Here is a 22,395-nt window from a genome sequence, read left to right on the forward strand (position 1 = left end):
AGGTTTCAAACATTTACATCAAATACTTACAAACTTTTACACCAAACATTTACAATTACATTCTTCAAACTTATACAAACAATGACACTAAAATACTTATGAACTCACCAGCTTTAATGCTGATCTACGCTTTCAAAATAACTTGTATTCTCAGGTCGCCAGTAGACAGGTACCGATGACCAGGTTTTGAGAAGATGGAGCATATTCAAGACTCATCTTTTATTTTGATTATACATTTTGGTGTCTTATAAACTTCATAACACACTTGTATTAAAATTATTACTATTAATGCAATGGATGATGTTGTTGCTTGTTTACTATTATGCACTGTTGTGATACTGTACATGACGTCCTCCGCCCCCGAACGTTTCCGCCGTTCCGGTTTTGGGGTGTGATAGATTGGTATCAGAGCCTTGTTTATAGTGAATTGAGTATCTCAACCCATAAAATATATACAACTATAAACACATCAGGATTAAAATAGTCTCACCAAGAGTTTATACTTTTAAATAATAAAATATTTAACCTAAGTATACATACATGCATTCATATTAAAATCAGTGTCACTAGGACAGAACAAAAGTATTACGATTGTTGAACAACGCGAGTAGTCTTGGGGACATATAATCAGATCTGGGAGTGATATAGCCTGATCAACTATATCTTTCCGAGAAGTGATTAGTGTTAGTCCCCAATTAAGGATCCAAATCAGTAATCAATGAAAGCAAATATCAATCAAATAGAGTGTAGAAGGAGTAGAAGAGAAATAACATCAAGCATGCACACATCTATTGCTCATAAATGTCAGGTACACCTTGAAAGTACACACACTACATTGTTCAGCATCTAGTACCCTCTGACACAACATCAGCCCATTTAAATAGGTCCCTCACCAGCACATGAGTGTGCACTGTGTGCGGCCGCACACACATGTGTGGCAGCACACATACATTAAATACAAGCTACACACACTCCCACCCTACACAAAATTGATGCCTAGGTCAAACCACAATATTATGGACTTTCAATCTCCCCCTTGGTTTGAGGCTAGCATAGTCTTGATCTTCACTCTGTTGGCTTTTCATACAGCCTCATGTCAGATCTTCCCATGGAGCCCATCCACATCCTTCCATTAATGATTGTTGCCACCATCGCAGTATATTCTTTAGCAACAGCCTTTTTGTTGATCTCGGACCTTGTAACCATCACACCCGCGGAGCTCATTTCAGTGGTTAATGTGATAAACCTTTGCAATTGATTTTCCAATGTTTCTCCTAACACGTAGTTGAACATGTTGAATTTTTGTCGGAGCATGTGTTGTCGACTTTGCTTCATGTCTTCATTTCCTTCGTAGACTTTGATGAGTGCTTCCCATAATGCCTTTGCTGATGTGTATTCACGAAATCCTTGAGCAATCTCAGGAGACAATGCCATGGTGAGTGTAGCAAGCGCCTTTTCTTGTTCCTCAACTCTTTCAAAGTCATCATCAGTGTAGTTTTCGACCTGTTTGTCAGTTACAGTACCATCTTCTAGAGTTGTTGTAATCCGAATCGGACCTCTTAAAATACTTCTCCAAATTTTGAAATCTTTCATCTTGATATACTTCTCAATTCGATATTTCCATTCAGGAAATCCTTCAGCTGAAAGCAATCGTGGAATTCGAGTAGTAGTTCCCATAATTGCATCCAATTCTTGATGAGCAATCATGCTTTGAGGTTCCATTTTGTTACCAAATTACACTTAACCGTACACGCAAGTCCAACCGCACACTAAGTAGCACTCTCAACACTACTCGAATTTAATTCAGTAAATTCAACCGCCCACACAGTTCTTGACAGCAAACACAATCGCAACCGCACACACAGTTCTTGACAGCAAACACAGTTGCAACCGCACACACAGTTCTTGACAGCAAACACAATTGCAACCGCACACACAGTTCTTGACAGCAAACAATTTAACCGCACACGTAACCGCACACACTTCAATTCAACCACACGCCCTTAAATCTTTGACCGCACACAAACCTTAACCGCACACAGACTTTAACCGTACACAAACAAGAACTCAACCGCACACACTTTTAACCACAAACCTTCAAACAATTTCAACAGCAAACCTTCAACAGTTCACCAGCAAACCTTCAACAGTCACCAGCAAACCTTCAACAGTCACGAGAAGAAAATACCGTTTTTCACTCTTTTTGCTCAAAAACTTGATCGAAAACTCGTTTTTAGGAAAAATTTAAAGAAGACACCCCCTTTGATTTGCCTCGATCTATCCAAAAACACGAAAAACCTTTCAAAATAAAATCGAATAAGCTCCAGATCTGGAAAAAATGATTGATATCATCTTCAAATTGATACTGAATTTGGCTTTGATACCAATTGTTAGTCCCCAATTAAGGATCCAAATCAGTAATCAATGAAAGCAAATATCAATCAAATAGAGTGTAGAAGGAGTAGAAGAGAAATAACATCAAGCATGCACACATCTATTGCTCATAAATGTCAGGTACACCTTGAAAGTACACACACTACATTTTTCAGCATCTAGTACCCTCTGACACAACATCAGCCCATTTAAATAGGTCCCTCACCAACACATGAGTGTGCTGCCGCACACGCGTGTGCGGCCGCATACACATGTGTGGCAGCATACATACATTAAATACAAGCTACACACACTCCCACCCTACACAAAATTGATGCCTAGCTCAAACCACAATATTATGGACTTTCAATTAGCATGTGTCCGGGATTGTTTGTGATGTTGCAGCAATTCTAAAAATTTACCAACACTACTACAATGAAAACATCAGAACAGATCATAAACTTAAAATACTATAAGAGTATTTCGTGTTACTATAATTACTTATGTGTAAACTAAAAAGGTCTTTATTAGTATGTCAATACTTGCTGAGTGGATACGTTAAAGTTATATATGACTAGGGTGTTATAGGCTTAGAATTTGTGATCTTTGTTTTACTTCCTATTCCATGTTTGGTTGTGGGCTTAGAGTTAGGGTCGCTTATTCGAAGGTCTATCCTGTCTTGGTTACATATGACTGGTATGCACTACGCAAATGTTGGAGTCACTATTACGGATCATCTTATAATTATCTTAATTAGTACGTCTATGAATTATTTCTTTTACCCCGTTTCTTGCTTAGATAACATGGCTGGATTCCATCTCCCCGGAGATCCGTACTTTCCTAACCAAGGCGATGGAGGATAGCTTGATGTTGAGCCTGAAGAGGAACTTACAATTCCACTAGATGATAACCTTGATGAGAACTTCCTGGAGGATTCTGACTCCGAGCCAAAAGTTAACGATCAACCCCTGGTAGCTCTAAACCCAAATCCAAACCCACGTCTGGCTTTTCAAGGCCCGACGCCTCTATGGGTGGAAAGTTTGGACACCTGGAGTCAGGAACAGGGCCAACCTATCCCGTACAATGGAGACCGAAGTTTTTACAATGTGAGTGAAGGAGGCTCAGCGGAGAGGGTCCTGCCTATCCTGGTCCGCAGGGTTGCTCGTAACGAAATCCAGGGAAGGACAGCCCTCCAACGCATTGCGGAACTTGATGCCAATACAGGGATCAACACTATCCGCATTCGTCGGTTGGAAGATGCTCGTGAGAGAGCTGAAAGAGACCGTGAGTCTCTACTTCAAGGACTAGCTGAGACTAGGGCTGAAGTCATAGAGCATCGCGTACGCCAGCGAGTGTACGAGCGACGCCTTCTTGAAATGGGTCGTCTGATGGATGAGCTAAGGGTTCGCCCAAGGGGTTCCCGATGTCAATAGGGGATGCTCTGCTCATCCCTTCTCTTTTGGATTAAGGATTAGCCTTCTTATCTATGCTCTAAGTAGCACTTTTACCTGTAAATTCCTGTTAGTGTAAGACCTTGAACTTTAGGTCGATAGGTCTCTATTCTGTCAAAATTTTCTCATCTTGGTTTGATGTAAGACCTACTTTTAGGTCGTTTTTCCCGAACTAATTGCATATGTAATACCAGTATTATTGACAGATATTAATCTTGTGAAAAATTTTATCCAAATGCTTTCATTTTTCTAGTACTAGAGCTCTATCTAATCATACCTTCATCTATGTTGTTGTGCTATGGAGAGTTAGTCCATGAGTCACTCTCATCATACTCTCTATTAAATTCTTATCAATATCTTCACGCTTGTGATTTTATAGCTTCAAGATGCCTCCACGTCGATCAGCGAGACGCACTACTCCAATCACTCCAATTCCAACTCCTCCTCCTCAATACAACCCAGCAGCTATCCAAGCTGCTGTGAATGCGGCTGTTACGGCAGCTCTAGCACAATTCAACTCAACCGATACTAGCGGGAGTAGGACTAATGTGCCTCCCACCCCATTTGAAACTCCAGTGCGCTCTAGAGAGTGCTCGTAAAAAGACTTCACCAGCTGCAACCCAGGGCCTTCAATGGAACTGGCGGAATCATTGCCCTCTCGCAATGGTTCGAGAAGACGGAGTCGATCTTTGAGATCTCTCCTGTCTGGAAGGGAGCAAGGTAAAATTTGTCGCTTGCACATTCGCGGACCAAGCTCTGACATGGTGGAACAGCCATGTCAAGTCACTATCCCTTATAGTGGAAAATGCCATCGGCTGGGAAGCTCTTAAGGAGCTGATGATCGAGGAGTACTGCCAAAGGGGCGAAGTACAAAAGTTAGAGAAGGAGCTCTGGAGCCTAACCATGAAGGGCTCCGACATAGTTTCCTACACTGCCAGATTCAGCGATCTGGTAGCGCTATGTCCAGGAATGGTCCCTTCTGAGGCCAAGAAGGTGGAGAGGTACATATGGGGGCTGGTACCTCCATTTCAGGGGAACGTCCTAGCTTCCAACCCCACTACCTTCGATAGTGCCAAGCGATTGGCACAGAGGCTCATTGACCATGGGGTCTGAACCCCGTCAGAAACAACAACCCTAGCCATATCAGAACCCTCCAAAGGCGCCAACAACAAGCGGAAATTTTGGGATGACAAGAAGAAGAAGAAGGCTGCCAAAAAGCAGCAGGTCGTAGCTGTCCACACTGCGATAGCACCTGCCGCAGCTGCACCGGTAAGTCAATAAGCAGGAAGCTTGCCGAAGTGCAACAAATGCAGCTTCCACCACAATGGACCCTGCCGCAAGATGCAGTGCTCTAACTGCAACAGGAAGGGGCACACTGCCCGTTTCTGTAAGGCTCCAACAAAGCCAATTACCCAAGTCCCCGGCTGGGCCAGGCTTGCTACGGTTGTGGCGAGGTGGGCCACTACACGAAGAACTGCCCAAAGGCAGGAAATGCCGGCGAAGTGGGAAGAGTTTTGGCTATAGGCTACGAGGAAGCAGATGCCGACGCCACAGTGGTCACTGGTACGTTTCTCCTAGATAACTCTTATGCATGCATTCTGTTTGATAGCCGAGCGGAGAGGAGTTTCGTGAACTAGAAATTTGCTCACGTACTTAAGAATAAATCGCATGCACTGAAAGAACCTTTTACAGTAGAAATGGCTAATGGAAAGACAGAGAGTACTAACTGCATGTACATAGGTTGTTCACTAACACTAGATAGCCATTCATTTCCAATCGACCTCACGCCGGTCTCAATTAAAAGTTTCGACGTCATTATCGGCATGGATTGGTTGAGTGCTCATCGTGCCGACATTATGTGTTACGAAAAGGCTGTTCGCCTTAATCTGCCGTCTAGCGAAACCCTAGTAATCTACGGCGACAAACCCGGCACCAACCTTCGCCTCATCTCGAGCATTCAAGCCCAGAAATTCTTGTGAAAGGAATGTCGCGCATTCCTTGCTCATGTTATCGATGTGAGCCAAGAGAAAAAGGACCCAAAGAACATTCCAGTAGTACGCAATTTTCCCGACATCTTTCCAGAAGAACTCCCAGGATTACCTCCGCAACGTCAAGTCGAGTTCAGAATCGACTTAGTTCCAGGGGCTACCCCTGTAGCCAAATCGCCCTATCGTCTAGCACCAGCTAAGATGCAGGAGCTATCCGGTCAACTTAACGAATTGCTCAGCAAGGGCTTCATTAGGCCAAGCTTCTCACCCTAGGGAGCATGGTCTTGTTCGTCAAGAAAAAAGACAGATCATTATGTATGTGCATCGACTACAGAGAACTTAACAAACTAACCATAAAGAATCGTTACCCTCTGCCTCGCATTGACGATTTGCTTGACCAACTTCAAGGGGCGAACTTCTTTTCAAAAATAGACATGAGATCTGGGTATCACCAATTACGAGTGCTAGGGGAGGATGTTCTGAAGACAGCCTTCCGAACTCGTTATGGACACTACGAGTTTGTAGTGATGCCGTTCGGATTGACCAATGCGCCCGCAGTATTCATTGACTTAATGAATAGGGTGTATCGTCCTTACTTGGATCAGTTCGTCATTGTCTTCATCGATGACATACTTATCTACTCTCATAGTAAGTAGGAGCATAGTCAACATCTGCGGCGGGTCTTGGAAACACTACGATCGGAGAAGCTCTATGTGAAGTTCTCGAAATGCGAATTTTGGATCCGAAGAGTCGAATTCTTAGGGCACGTGGTTAGCGAAGAGGGAATACACGTGGACTCTTCCAAAATCAAAGCCATTGAGAACTGGTCAGCACCGAAGACACCTGCAGAAATTCGTTAATTTCTAGGCCTCGCTGGCTACTATCGCAGGTTCATTCAGAACTTCTCTCGAATTGCGAAACCACTTACAACATTTACCCAGAAGGGCATGGCCTTTGACTGGGAAGAGAAGCAAGATAAAGCATTCCAAACGCTAAAGTGAGCCTTATGCACCACACCGATACGGTCCCTCCCCGAAGGGATAGAAGACTTCGTGGTCTATTGCGATGCGTCCAATCAAGGGCTCGACTGTGTTCTGATGCAACGAGGTAAGGTCATCGCCTATGCCTCAAGGCAACTGAAGACACACGAGGTCAACTGCACCACACACGTTCTTGAGTTAGGAGCAGTGGTGTTTGCTCTGAAGATCTGGAGACACTACCTGTATGGTACAAAAAGCACTATCTTTACAGACCACAAAAGACTACAACACCTATTTGACCAGAAGGAGCTCAACATGAGACAACGATGGTGGGTCGAGCTACTCAGTGATTACGAATGCGAAATTTGTTATCATCCTGGCAAGTCCAACGTAGTAGCCAACGCCCTAAGTCGGAAAGAATACTCTGGTCATAGAGTCAAATCATTGACTATGACTATCCATTCACACTTGTCCACATAAATTAAGGAAGCTCAGCTCGAAGCCTTGAAACCTAAAAATGTGGTGAGTGAATCCCTGAGAGGGGTGGACAAGAACTTGGTAGTCCAGAGTGGCGGAGCCTTATATCTCATCGATCGGATCTGGATACCGAAATACGGTGGTTTTAGAGACTTGGTCATGACCGAAGCTCACAACACTCGATATTCCGTCCACCCAGGTTCGGATAAGATGTATCTGGATCTTAAAAAGTTATACTGGCGGCCTAACATGAAAGCAGAGATTGCTACATTCGTGCGTAAATGCCTTACTTGCGCCAAGGTTAAGGTCGAATACTAGAATCCATCAAGGTTACTTCAGCAACCGGAGATACTTGAATGGAAGTGGGAGCGGATCACGATGGACTTCATAACCAAATTGCCCAAGACAACGGGTGGTCTCGATACCATTTGGGTGATCATAGACAGATTAACAAAGTCCGCACACTTCCTACCGATCAAAGGAACTAACAAGATGGAGAAGCTAACCAGAACATACATCAGGGAGATCGTACAACTGCATGGTGTTCCCATATCCATCATCTCTGATAGAGATAGTAGATTCACTTCAAGGTTCTGGCAGTCGCTACAAAGTTCCCTAGGAACTAGGCTGGACATGAGTACAGCCTACCATCCATAAACTGATGGACAAAGTGAGAGGACTATTCAGACTTTGGAAGATATGTTGCGAGCCTGCGTGATAGACTTTGGGAAGGCATGGGATACTCATTTACCCCTTGTCGAATTCTCCTACAACATAAGTTATCACATGAGCATAAAGGTTGCCCCATTTGAAGCCCTCTATGGCCGAAAGTGCAGATCCCCTCTGTGCTGGGCTGAGGTGGGTGACACTCAGTTAGCTAAAGGACGAGTTCCTGACAGCACTCTCACAGGTCCGTAGATTATTTGGGAAACGACAGAGAAGATCGTTCAGATTCGCGAACGATTGAAATCCTCTAGACACCGACAGAAAAGTTACGCAGACAAAAGAAGGAAATCGTTGGAATTCCAGGTGGGCGACCGTGTTCTATTGAAGGTCTCACCCTGGAAGGGGTTAATACGCTTCGGAAAGCGTGGAAAGCTAAATCCAAGATATGTAGGGCCTTTCAAGATTCTCGCTAGAATCGGCCCTGTAGCTTACAAACTCAAACTACCTCGCGAACTCAGTAACGTATATTCTACTTTCCACGTCTCGAACTTGAAAAAGTGTATGTCCGACGAGACTCTTGTAATCCCACTCGACAAGATCGAGATCAACGAGAGCCTCAACTTCGTGGAAGAACCTGTAGAGATAATGGACCGAGAGGTCAAGCAAATGAAGCAAAGTCGTATCCCGATAGTGAAGAATCTTCCATTACCTTGTGATGGTGTATATGAAACTATGTCGATTCTAGACAACTTAGGAAATAATGTATTACATATTGATTCTTCCATTATTTTGGATAAAGCATCCTTGTCGCATTGTCGTCTTGGACATGTTAACAAGAAGCGCATAGGCCAACTCCAAAAGGCTGGAGTTTTGGAATCATTTGACCTAAAATCAGATGATAGTTGCGAATCTTGTTTACTTGCAAAAATGACAAAGTCACCCTTCACTAGTACTTGTGCTAGGGGTGAACGTTTGTTGGGCCTCATACACACTGATATGTGTGGACCCTTCAGAACCGCCACAAGGTATGCTAATCGCTTCTATGTGACTTCTACTGACAATTACAGCAGATATGGTTATATCCACTTAATCATGCATAAGTCAGAAACCTTTGAAAAATTCAAAGAGTGTAAGCAGGAAGTGAAGAATCAACTGGGCAGGAAGATCAAGATGCTCCGATCCGATCGGGGTGGTGAGTATCTTAGCATCGAGTTCCTTGACTATCTTAAGGAATGTGGAATTGTTTCACAATTGACACCTCCTAGGACACCACAGCTGAATGGTGTGGCTGAGAGGCGCAATCAAACCTTGTTGGACATGGTTCATTCCATGATGAGTCGAGTTTCGTTACCAATCTCATTATGGGGGTATGCCTTAGAGACAGCCGCCCATATCCTTAATCTAGTCCCTACTAAAAAGGTTGCCAAAACACCTCACGAGATGTGGACTGGGAAAGTTCCTACCTTGGACCACATCAAGATTTGGGGTTGCGAGGCTTTCGTGAGGCGCGAGTCTCACGACAAGCTCGAACCTCGAAGTGAGAGGTGTATTGTGACAACCCGAAATTTCTGTCTTGTACAACACTTAAACTCAATCAAATTCAGACTTGTTCTTGCTATCTTCTATCACTATTTAGGGTCTGTTTGAGCATTCTAAACCTAGTACATCCAAAGAATGAGTGATAGGAAGTGTTTTTTGAAGTTCAAAACCATCAAACAAGCCATAAACCCCTTTCATGAGGAGTTTACGGCCAAGACACATGAGTTTACGACCGTAAACTCATGGTGGCCGTAAACTCCTGGCTATATATGTGATACTTGGCCATTTTTCCATCACTTCTACCATTTCCAAACCAAGAAATCAGGTTTTGCTCTCAACTATCATCAATGATCTTCATTTTTCTTCCAAAAATGTAAGTGATTTATCCCTTGACTAGTTACTACATCTTCTTATCTAGCATAACCCATTGATTCCATCCATTAACATCATCTTTTGGGTTAGATCTTCAAGAACACCAAGAACACACTAGTGTTTTGGTCCAAAATCAACCTTTCTAGCTTCTATATCGTAAGTATTACTTCCCTATACTTGATATCTAGTAACAACTCATGCTTAGCACCTTGAAATCATCCAATATCCATGATCAAAGAGAGTTTACGGCCAAGAGCATCTCCCTTGGCCGTAAACCCTTATTAATGGTGCAAATGTGGTCATAACTCTTCCTAGGGCTTGGACTTAGGGCTAGAACACTTCCTAGTGGTTTGTAAGACCTTAAAACACCGTTTGGGCACAAATCATCATGAGTTTACAGTCGTAAACTCATGAGGCCGTGAACACATGGCCGTAAACTCTTGTGGCTGTGAACACATGGTCGTAAACACCATGGTGTGGCCTTAAACTCCTTAGATGCAAACCTTTGTGATTATAACACTTCTATATAAGTGTTTCCTAGTTCCTAAGGTGTTTCCCTTACATGATTAGTTGTATAAACACTAATTATATACATATATGTGTCATTATATGCTTATTAGGATCCATGTGTGTGCTCAAGTCTTCACTTGACACCTAGCATCCTATACCACTCTTTCATCCAAACTACTCACTACAGGTGAGTGCATACCTGTTAACTTATCTTTTAAATGATTTAAATGCTTTTATGGGGGGAATACAAGTTGAACTATTATAGTTATTATATCAATCACATGTGATTAATAACTACCAAACAAGTGGATTTCATACATTTCAAACTGGGTTATCAATCAAACTGCTTCAAATCGTTTTATAAACTCTTTTACATGTTAAATACTTTCTATTAAACTCTTTTAAACTTATACTTTGTCAAATCATGTCTATATGAATATAGTTATATAAGTAGGATTCAAAGGACTTAGGACTGATAACTCCCCTTATTTACTGTTCCTTGTTTAGTTGTCGACCTAGGGTATCGGTTGTTTGTCCGAAGGTCGTTTGAATCTTAGTTATATATTATGTATATGTATATAGATATAAAAGTTCTTCATTCAGTTCAATATCGTTGGGTAGCAAAGGTATACAAACATGTTCATACGTACAAACAACATTGATAGTAAACTATAATAGGTATAGTTTAGGAAGTCACTAATACTATTACTAGAACAACGAAACATATAAAGAGTCAGTTCATACATGAGTCAATACTCACTATAAAGAGAAACAGATAGAGAGAACACTATAACGAGAAACAATAATCACTATAAAGAGAAACGGATAGAGAGAACACTATAACGAGAAACAATACATACTACACACTATACACTAGATAACATACTACATACTAGACAGAGAGAACATACACTACACTAGTACATACTATACAAATACAAGAATACTATAACATTAATGTGAGATACTACTTCATGGCTCGGCATATACTGTTGTGTCATATTTTGTACCAAGAGTCTCCTGGAGGGAGAGCGTGAATTTGTGTATAGATCTACACGGGACTGAACCTCCTACACCTTGTTGCTAGCTACAGTGGGACCTGCAGGTCTGCGGGTGACGAGTGTCATATCATTTCGACGTCTCGAACGTCGTGTTTTACTGGTCAATCGAGTATGGTTACAATCATATCACATTTTACCTTAATTAACTAACAAGTTAAAGGTAGTTAGTATATTAGTAGTTACCTAGATAAAACTACATTACATCTTTATTTTTCCCAATCCATTCACATTGTGATCTTCTCACATAAACGGTAATGAGAAACTATATTTTGGTAATGATAGTCATACTTTGGGAAAACTCATACTTTTACAAAAGAAAAAACATAAAGAACAGTTGGGTCTTAGTAGAAGACTGCTTTAGTAGAAAATATTGGATTTTCTAGGAAGGTTTCAAACATTTACATCAAATACTTACACACTTTTACACCAAACATTTACAATTACATTCTTCAAACTTATACAAACAATGACACTAAAATACTTATGAACTCACCAGCTTTAAACTTCAGAACACATTTGTATTAGAATTATTACTATTAATGCAATGGATGATGTTGTTTCTTGGTTACTATTATGCATTGTTGTGATACTGTACATGACGTCCTCCGCCCCCGAACGTTTCCGCCATTCCGGTTTTGGGGTGTGACATGTATTTTCATCGGCTACCCAAAAAAATCCTTTGGTTACCTCTTCTACAGACCCAGTGATAATGTGGTCTTTATGGCAAGGAGAGGAGTCTTTCGTGAGAGAGAGTTCATAAGCCAAGGAAACAATGGGAGGCAAATTGACCTTGAAGAGCTTCAAGAGTCAAGTGGTGAAGGAACCTCCAACACTAGCAATCAACGTGAGGAGGAAACTCATGTTGAGCCAATTGACGAGTATGTACCTCCGAGACGTTCGGAACACACCTGATTTTTATTATGGTTATCATATCACTGTAGAAGGTGATACATTTATCAGTGATAGTACACCGGTAGATTTGCATGAACCTAATAATTACAGGGAAGCCATGGCAGGCCCCGAGTCTGCTAAATGGAAGGAGGCTATGGACAGCGAGATTCAGTCCATATATGACAATCAAGTTTGGAACTTGGTTGACAATGAACTGGGTTGTAAGACAGTCGGGTATAAATGGATCTTCAAGAAGAAGACCGACATAGATGGGAAGGTACACACCTACAAAGCACGACTGGTTGCGAAGGGCTTTACTCAAACTCTAGGAGTTGACTACGATGAAACCTTCTCACCAGTAGCAAAGATTAAGTCTATTAGGGTGGTGCTATCCATAGCTGCATTTCATGACTATGAGATATGGAAAATGGATGTCAAAACCGCTTTCCTTAATGGAAATCTGGCTGAGGATGTTTACATGAATCAGCCAGAGGTTTTTGTCGATTCCAAGTACCCTAATAGAATGTGTAAGCTTGAGAAGTCCATCTATGGATTGAAACAATCATCTCGCTGATGGAATCTTTGTTTCGATGAGAAAGTCAAAGAGTTTGGCTTTTCGAGAAGCGAAGATGAGTCTTGTGTATATGTCAAAGCTAGTGGGAGCATAGTTAGCTTCTTGGTATTGTATGTGGATGACATACTACTCATAGGAAATGACATCCCAACCTTGCAGGAGGTAAAGTCCTGGTTTGGGAAGTGTTTCCCTATGAAGGACCTTGGAGAAGCTACCTATATCTTAGGGATAAGGATATTGAGAAAGAGAAGTAAGAGACTAATTGGACTTAGTTAGAGTACCTACTTGGATAAGGTGCTGAAAAGGTTCAGCATGCAGGATTCCAAGAAAAGAGACTTACCGATCGAGAGTAACGCCAAACTGAATAAGACTCAGAGTCCGAGTACAAAGGCTGAGATAGCTGAGATGAGTCACATACCATATGCTTCCTCTGTGGGCTCAATCATGTATGATATGACTTGTACTCGCCCTAATGTGGCCTTTGCTTTGAGCATGGTCAGCAGATATCAAGGGAACCCTGACAAGGCTCACTGAACTGTAGTGAAGAACATTCTCAAGTACCTGCGGAGGAGTAAGGACCGGTTCCTTACACTCGGTGGGAGTGATGACTTGAGAATGGTGGGGTATAGCGACGCCAGATTTCAGACTAATAGGGATAATTTTTGCTCTCAGTCGGGCTGGGTCTTTACCATGAATGGAGGAGCAATTACTTGGAAAACTTCCAAGCAGGAGACAGTAGCTAATTCTACTTGCGAATCAGAGTACATAGCAGCAAGCGACGCAGAAAAGTAGGCGATATGGCTGAAGAACTTCATTGGAGACCTTGGAGTTGTACCAGTTATAAAGGAGCCCATGGAGATTTTCTGTGATAACGAGAGTGCAGTTGCCTTAGCCAAGGAACCAAGGGATCACGGTAGATCTAGGCACATCGACAGAAAATACCATTTCATTAGACATCGTATAGAAGAATGACTCCTCGTGGCAAAGAGGATATCATCAGATGAGAATCCAGCAGATCCCCTCATGAAGGGACTAAGTAGGGTTAAGCATATACAGCATGTGAGGCGCATCAGGTTGAAGGATGATATTAGTTTTAGTAGTTAGATAGCTTTTAAAACTTGTAATAGTTTAAATGTAATTGACATTTTATGTTTAAATAAAAGGTGTTTTTTATTTACTAGTATGGTATTGTCTTGTGTCAATCATTGACTATTGTTTCATTTTGCATGTTTTGACTTCCAGAATAACTTTATTATTCAAACTATCCACAGTCGATCATACTTTAGAAGTAGGGATTGAAACAAGACTGTCATGAATTGGGTTTGTAGATTTGTCTAAATTATATTAGACATAACAATGGTTGCTGCAACATTCATGAGTGCTCATAAGGTCTGAGTATTGGATTCAACCCACGCTCATTTGTATCACGTCATGGAATTCATCTCGAGTGATCGTGAGATGGTAATATCATATGAGTCTTCAAGCCAAGAGATATAAGTTGTTGAACTGTGAGTTATTTGTACATTGATAGTACGAAAACGTATCAATAACTTGATTCTATAAAACGTGTTTTTATGTACAATTTGATGAATAGTTACTACAAACATATGATTCGAAGCTTATATGTTCCTTCTAGTCCTTGGACGATTAGAAGCGATATATTGGGCCCCTCAATGATTTTGTTTTGACTTATGTGTCGGGCCCGGTCAGAACTAAATTGATGTGTTCGATTAAGTTCTATGTCAAACAAATTGGAAATCGGGAAAAAAACTGGTAGACAATAAGTACGACGGTGTTCCATGTATTTGTCCAGCTGATATCTTGAGAACAGAGGATTGTATGATCATTTATCTTAAATGGCGCATCATCCTAGTTCTGCGAGACTTTGAAAGAGGTACGATTGCTGGTCAGATCCTAAAGTCATACCTGTAACTATAGTTATTAGACTTATCCAAATGGGAGACTGTTGGATAAAGTGTCTAAGTCCATAACTATATTTGGTATGTACTTGACCCGACTTGGCGTGGTCCATTTGGGTTGCATGGCATCACAACAATTGGATAGACAAAATGAGAAAAAAGGACACTTATGATTTATTAACATTTTATAAGTTCTAATATATTAATATGAAATCATATTATTTAATTAGTATTGATCAAGAATTAATTTGGAATTAATTTTGTGATCAAAAAGTGACTAATTAAATGTATGGGGATTGATTGTGTAAATCATTCATTCTTATATAGTGGGCTTATGACCCATGGTTCATAAGATTGGGCTAAAACCCATAGGGTGCTCCATGGATGCTCCATGGTGGTTAAAACCCATGGATCATGGAGTAAGTGAAAGGTCATTCACATTAGGGTTTGCATGGTGTAACCCTAATTGCATGACACTATATAAGGAGCCTCATATGGAGCAAAATCGGCACTTACACAAAAGGAGAGAGGTCTAGCCGAAATTTGCATACAAGTGTTTAATTCTCAAGTTATTCCAAGAGTTTTGGTGTTGTGTGAAACATTTGAGGCATCACACTTGGGGTGCTAGGCTCACAAGGTCTTAAGGAATCAAGCAACAAGAAAAAGGTATGTCATTCTACTAGTTTTATATTACATATACCTCATGATATGCTAGATAGGATGAAGCCTTGTAAAAATGAATATTTGCATGTATAATAGAAAAAACATAGATCCAAGGTTTCTAGGATTGCATGTACACCATAGGAGTGTTAGAATGCTAAAAACCCAAAAGAGGAAAAGTTGTGGGTATTTCTGTTTCATTTGGTTTTCTCGTTCCCAAGTAAATTTGGGCCCTAGGTTGGCGTTCCAACGGACCTTTACTATGGGTATGTGGCTTTGTTTTGTCCTTTTGACTTCCATGTCCATTATTTCCACAGGCTCTTCGACGAAGTGGAGGTTCTCATTTACTTCAATCTCATCAAAAGGAATGACGAGAGTTTCGCCACGCAGACACTTTTCAAGTTGAACACGGGGAAGGTGGGGTGTACGTTACTGAGTTCTTGTGGTAGTCAAATTTTGTAAGCCACTTGGCCGATTTTGGCAAGAATCTCAAATGGCCTGATATACCTTGGGTTCATATTTCCACGTTTTCCAAATCATATCATTCCCTTCCAGGGTGAGACCTTCAACAGCACGCGGTCACCAACCTGGAATTCCAAGGGTTTTCGTCGTTCATCCGCATAGCTCTTTTGCCGATCCCGGGAAGCCTTTAATCGTTCAAGGATCTGAACGATATTTTTCGTAGTTTCTCGTATGATCTCCGGTCCGGTGATTGTGCTATTGGGTACTCGTCCCTTTGCTAGCTGCGTGTCACCTACCTCATCCCAATACATAGGTGATTTGCACTTGCGTCCGTAGAGGGCTTCGAATGGCTTGACCTTGATGCTAGTGTGATAGCTGTTATTCTAGGATAATTCGACGAGTGGTAAGTGGGTATCCCAGGATTTACCAAAGTCTATCACACATGCTCTCAATATTTCTTCCAGTGCCTGAATGGTTCTCTTGCTTTGCCCGTCAGTTTGAGGGTGATAAGTTGTACTCATGCCGAGTTTGGTCCCCAAGGACTTCTGCAGTGACTGCCAGAACCGTGAGGTGAATCTACTATCTCGGTCAGAGATGATGGAAATTGGCACCATATGTAGTCGCACGATTTCTTTAATGTACGTCCTTGTTAGCTTCTCCATCTTGTCGGTCTCTTTATTGGTAGGAAGTGTGCGGATTTGGTTAACCTGTCAATGATCACCCAGATGGTGTCAAGTCCACCCGTCGTCTTGGGAAACTTGGGTATGAAGTCCATGGTTATCTGCTCCCACTTCCACTCGGGTATATCCAGTCCGAGGGCTTTTGATATTCTACCTTGACCTTGGCACAAGTCAGGCACTTGCCCATATAGGTAGCGATCTCTGCTTTCATGTTTGGCCACCAATAAAGTTTCTTGAGGTCCAGATACATCTTGTCTGAACCGGGATGAATGGAGTATTTGGTTTTGTGAGCCTCGTTCATGACAACGTCTCTGTACCCGCCGAATCTCGGTGTCCAGATTCAATCCATGAAGTAACGTGCTTTGTCATCCTTGACTTCAAGGTTTTTATCCATTCCCCGCAAGGCCTCGCTTGCAATGTTTTCGGGTTTCAAGGCTTCTAGTTGCGCCTCCTTGATGTACGTGGAAAAGTGTAAATGGATGGTCATGGTTATTGATTTTACTCGGCGGCCCGAGTACGCCTTTCGACTTAGGGCATTTGCTACTACGTTAGCCTTGCCCGGATGATAACGAATTTTGCATTCGTAGTCGTTTAGAAGTTCTACCCATCGTCGTTGTCTCATGTTGAGCTCCTTTTGTTTGAGAATGTGTTGAAGACTCCTATGACCTATGAAGATGGTGCACTTTGTGCCGTAAAGGTAGTGTCTCCAGATCTTCAAGGCAAACACCACTACCCTAATTTGTGGTCGTGCGTGGTGTAGTTGACCTCATGAGTCTTGAGTTGCCTTGAGGCATAGGCGATGACCTTTCCTTGTTGTATGAGCACACATCCTAGGCCCTGCTTGGATGCATCAGTAGACCACAAAGTCTTCGGTCCTTTCTCGGAGAGACAAGATTGGAGCACTGCACAGGGCTTGTTTAAGCGTTTGGAAGGCAGATTTTTGCTTATTCTCCCAGCTGAAAGTCACTACCTTTTGAGTCAAGGTAGTGAGCGGGTTTGCGATCTTAGAGAAGATTTGTATGAATCTTCGATAGTATCCATCAAGGCCCAAAAGCTGGTGTATCTCTGTCGGTGTTCTTGGTGTTTCCTAGTTTTCAATCGCCTTGACTTTGGAAGGGTCCACATGTATCCATTCCTCACTGACTACGTTCCCCAAGAAATCTACTCTTCGAATCTAGAATTCGCATTTCGAGAACTTTGTGTATAGCTTTTCTGCTCTTAATTTCTCCAAGACCTACTGTAGGTGCTGACTATGTTCTTCCTTAGTTTATGAATATATTAGTATGTCTTCGATGAATACTATCATGAATTTATCCATGTAAGGTCGGCACACACGGTTCATTAAGTCCATGAACACTGCTGGCGCATTAGTCAAACCAAAGGGCATCACTACAAACTCGTAGTGTTCATAGCAAGTTCTGAATGCCTTCTTAGGGATATCTTCCTCCTGAATTTGCAACTGATGGTACCCCGACCTTAGATCTTTCTTTGAGAAGTAGCTCGATCCTTGCATTTGATCAAATAAGTCGTTGATTTGAGGTAGGGGATAACGGTTCTTGATAGTGAGCATGTTCAGTTCTCGATAGTCTATGCACATGCGGAAAGATCCGTCCTTCTTTTTCACAAACAAGACCGGTTCTCCCCAAGCTGAGAAGCTCGGTCTGATAAATCCTTTGCTCAGCAGCTCATTCAGTTGACTGGACAGTTCCTGCATTTCAGTCGGTGCTAAGCAGTATGGGGATTTGGCTACGGGGGTGGCTCCAGGAATCAATTCGATTCTGAACTCGACTTCGCGTACCGGTGGTATTCCCAGAAGGTCTTCTGGAAATACATTGGGAAAGTTACAGACCTCGGGAATATCCTTGATGTCTGTCACTTCTTGTTTCTTATCTACCATGTGGGCTAAGAAGGCGTGGTATTCCTTGCATAGATACTTTCGAGCCTTGATGCAAGAGATGATTTGTAGATTCATGTCCGGTTTGTCGCCATAAATGACGAGGGTTTCGCTATTTGGTAGCGTAAGGCGAATGGCCTTTTCGTAACACAAGATATCGACATGGTGAGGAATTAACCAATCCATGCCAATGATAACGTCAAAGCTACTTATTGTGACCAGCATTAGGTCGATTCGGAAAGAATGACTGTTTAGAGTTAGTGTGCATCCTACGAATATATATTTAGTGCTTTCTGTTTTTCCATTGGCCATTTCTACGGTGAACGTTTCATTTAGCGATTGGGGTTTCCGTTTGAGTAAGTGTTTAAACTGGTGGCTCACGAGCTTCCTCCTCGCACTCCTATTGTAATATTTGCATGCATATGAGTTATTTGTGGAGGAAAACATACCAGTAATCGCAGCGGGGTTCCTTATCGCTTCCTCATGCCCTGTTGTTGGAGATCCTCCGACGCCTCTAACATTTTTGTTTCTAGCCTTTGGGCACTTCCTTTCGAAATGCCCCGCCTCCCTACATCTGTAGCAGGTCTGACCTATCCTAGCATTTGCGGATTGGGCGGTTTGTTATGTTGGCGCCTTACAAAAATGGTCGGTATGCCCCTTTCTGTTGCAATTATTGCAGTGCAAATCTCGGCAGATCCCAAAGTGATGGAAGTTACATTTGCTGCACTTAGGCAGGTTCCCAGCATATGGTTTCGTACGCACTGAGGCAGTAGGGACAGCAGTGGTATGGGCTGTCACAGTTTGTTGTCGTTTGGCAGGCTCCTAAGTCGAATGGCCCCTTTTCTTGCTCCAGGACTTTCATTTCTTGGACAATACTCCTCCATTGTCGTGGAAGTCCTTAGGTTTGTAATTTGAGTGTCCTTGCAGGAACACACCCGCTGGTGTCCCTGGTTGTCACTGTGATTGGAACTGTTGGCACCGTTCATGTTTTCGTTTGCGTTGTTAGTACTAAGTTGTACCATGACAGCTGTCACGACGGCTGTTACAGCGGCTTGGAATGTAGCGGGGTACATTTGTAGAACTAGTGTTGCACTGGTATGCCGGTTGCTTCCGCGTGGGGGCATGATTCTGTTGTAAGGTATGAAGCGGGTTCATAAGTAGCTATGGTCGTTGCTAGTTGTACCTCGTCTATACTTACATTTATATCCACATAGATTATGGATTTTTTTGTGAAAGAATAGGAGACACATAAAGAGTCTAGGTGTATGGTTCTATAGTATTCTAAAATACTCTTATAGTATTTTAATCTTTATGTTTAATTCTAGAGTTTCTTGGTATATAGGGTTGGTAAGTTTTAGATTCGTTGCCCAACACGACCATTCCTAAACACATGTTCGTCATATCTCATATAAATATAGTTGATCAGACTATATTCATCCCAGATATGATTACATAACTGTCTAGGCTTAATCGTAGTGTTTAACTCCTCTAAATACTTTTTTTATGGTTCTTATTATGACACTGTTTCTAGTATGTATGCATGTACATATACTTTTTATAAAAATACTATTATAATTTAAGAGTATACTTTTTATTCAGAGTGTTTAGCCCCATTTTATTTATATTTGTATATCTTACATGGTTTGATATATTTAGTTCACTATAAACATTGCTATGATTCCAATCTGTCACACCCCCAAACCAGAACGGCGGAAAGGGCTGGGGGTGGATGACTTTCATGTACAGTATCATAAGAATTGAATAGTAGCGATCAAATCATTACAACCGTTTTATTGAATATGTAATAAGTTTACCTTGTACTCAATAACATTGTCTACTTGACATCAAATATCAATAGTAAAATGAAAGACGTGATACGGCGATGCCTCATCCTCCAAAAACTCTTTGATTACCTGTTTACTGATTTCCTGAGAATACAAGTGATTTTGAAAAGTGTCAACAATTAAGTTGGTGAGTTCATAAGCATTTTGTATGAGAATGATTTGTAAATGTTTCGTGTAAAATGATAGTGTATACTTCCAGAAAATCCAATATTTTTTTTAAAAACGAGCTGTAAGTCTTAAACCCAAGACTAAAAGTGTAAGTAATGTTGTACTGGAAAATAGTGTTATGAAGTTTTATCTTCGTATAAAACTACTTGAATGTATGTTAACCCCGTAAACCAAATGTTTTGTTAATACCCCATGTGAGTTATCATAACCATACATATGACTAGTTAGCCTGCTACGACGTTCTTCAGGCGTCGGAACTGTTACGACATTTGTCACCCCAAACTCCTGGAGTTGACTATGACGAGACCTTCTCACCAGTAGTGAAGATCAAGTATATAAGGGTTATGCTAGCCATAGTTGCGTTTCATGATTATGAAATATGGCAGATGGATGTCAAAACCGCTTTCCTTAATGGGAAGTCAGTCAGAGGGTTTTGTAGATGCAAAGTACCCTAATAGAGTGTGTAAGATTGAGAAATCCATTTATGGACTAAAGCAAGCATCTCACAAATGGAATCTTTGTTTCGATGAGAAAGTCAAAGAGTTCAGATTTTCGAGAAGCGAGGATGAGTCCTGCGTATATGTCAAGGCTAGTGGGAGTATAGTTAGCTTTCTCGTATTTTATGTGGATGACATACTACTCATAGGAGACGATGTTCCAACCTTGCAGGAAGTTAAGTCCTAGCTTGGGAAGTGTTTCGCTATGAAGGACCCCGGGGAAGCTGCTTACATTCTAGGGATAAGGATATTGAGAAATAGGAGTAAAAGACTAATAGGACTTAGTCAAAGTACCTACTTGGACAAGGTGTTGAAACGTTTCAACATGGAGAATTCCAAGAAAGGATAATTGCATATCCAGATCAATACCAAACATAGTAAGACTCAGAGTCCGAGTACCATATGCTTCTGTCGTTGGCTCGATCATGTTTGCTATGACATGTACTCGACTTGATATGGCTTTTGCTTTGAGCATGGTTAGTCGATATCAAGGGAATCCTGGTAGAACTCACTTGATAGCAGTAAAGAACATTCTTAAGTACCTGCAGAGGACTAAGGATTGGGTCCTTACCCTCGGTGGGAGTGATGACTTGAGAGTGACAGGGTATAGTGATGCCAGCTTTCAGACCGACAGAGATAATTTTCGCTCTCAGTCGGGCTGGGTATTTACCCTAAATAGAGGAGCAGTAACATGGAAAAGTTCCAAACAGGAGACTGTAGTTGATTCAATGTGCGAATCAGAGTACATAGCAGCAAGTGAAGCGTCGAAGGAGGAAATATGGCTAAAGAACTTCATCGGAGACCGTGGAGTTATACCAGCTGTAAAGGAGCCTATGGAGATTTTCTCTGACAACGAGGGTGCGGTCGCCTTAACCAAGGAACCGAGGGATCATGGCAGATCTAGGCACATCGATAGAGAATATCACTTCATAAGACATCGAGTAGAAGAGGGACTCCTAGTAGTGAAGAGGGTATCGTCAGAGGATAACCCAGCATATCCCCTTACGAAGGGACTGAGTAGGGTTAAGCATTTTCAGCATACTAGGAGCATTGGCCTGAGGGACGATATTAGTTTCAGTGATTAGATAAACAGTTAGAAACTTGTAATAAATAAATGTAATTGACATTTGATGATTAAGTAATAAGAGTTTTATTTATAAGTAAAGTTTACTGTCTTTTGTCAATTGGTTATTTTGTGTTTCACTTTTGCATGTTTTGACTTCCAGAATAATATGATTATTCAAACCATTCACAGTCAATCATACTTTGGAAGTAATCTAGGAGGTTAGACTGTCATGAATTAGCTTGTAGATTGTTTAAGGTGTTTAGACATAGCAAAGGTTTGCTGCAACGTTCATGAGTACTCTTGAAATAAGAATTTGAGTATTA

This window comes from Lactuca virosa, chromosome 1 (genome assembly GCF_052849685.1).
Source record: "Lactuca virosa cultivar CGN04683 chromosome 1, Lactuca_virosa_CGN04683_v6, whole genome shotgun sequence".
Classification (NCBI taxonomy): Eukaryota; Viridiplantae; Streptophyta; class Magnoliopsida; order Asterales; family Asteraceae; genus Lactuca; species Lactuca virosa.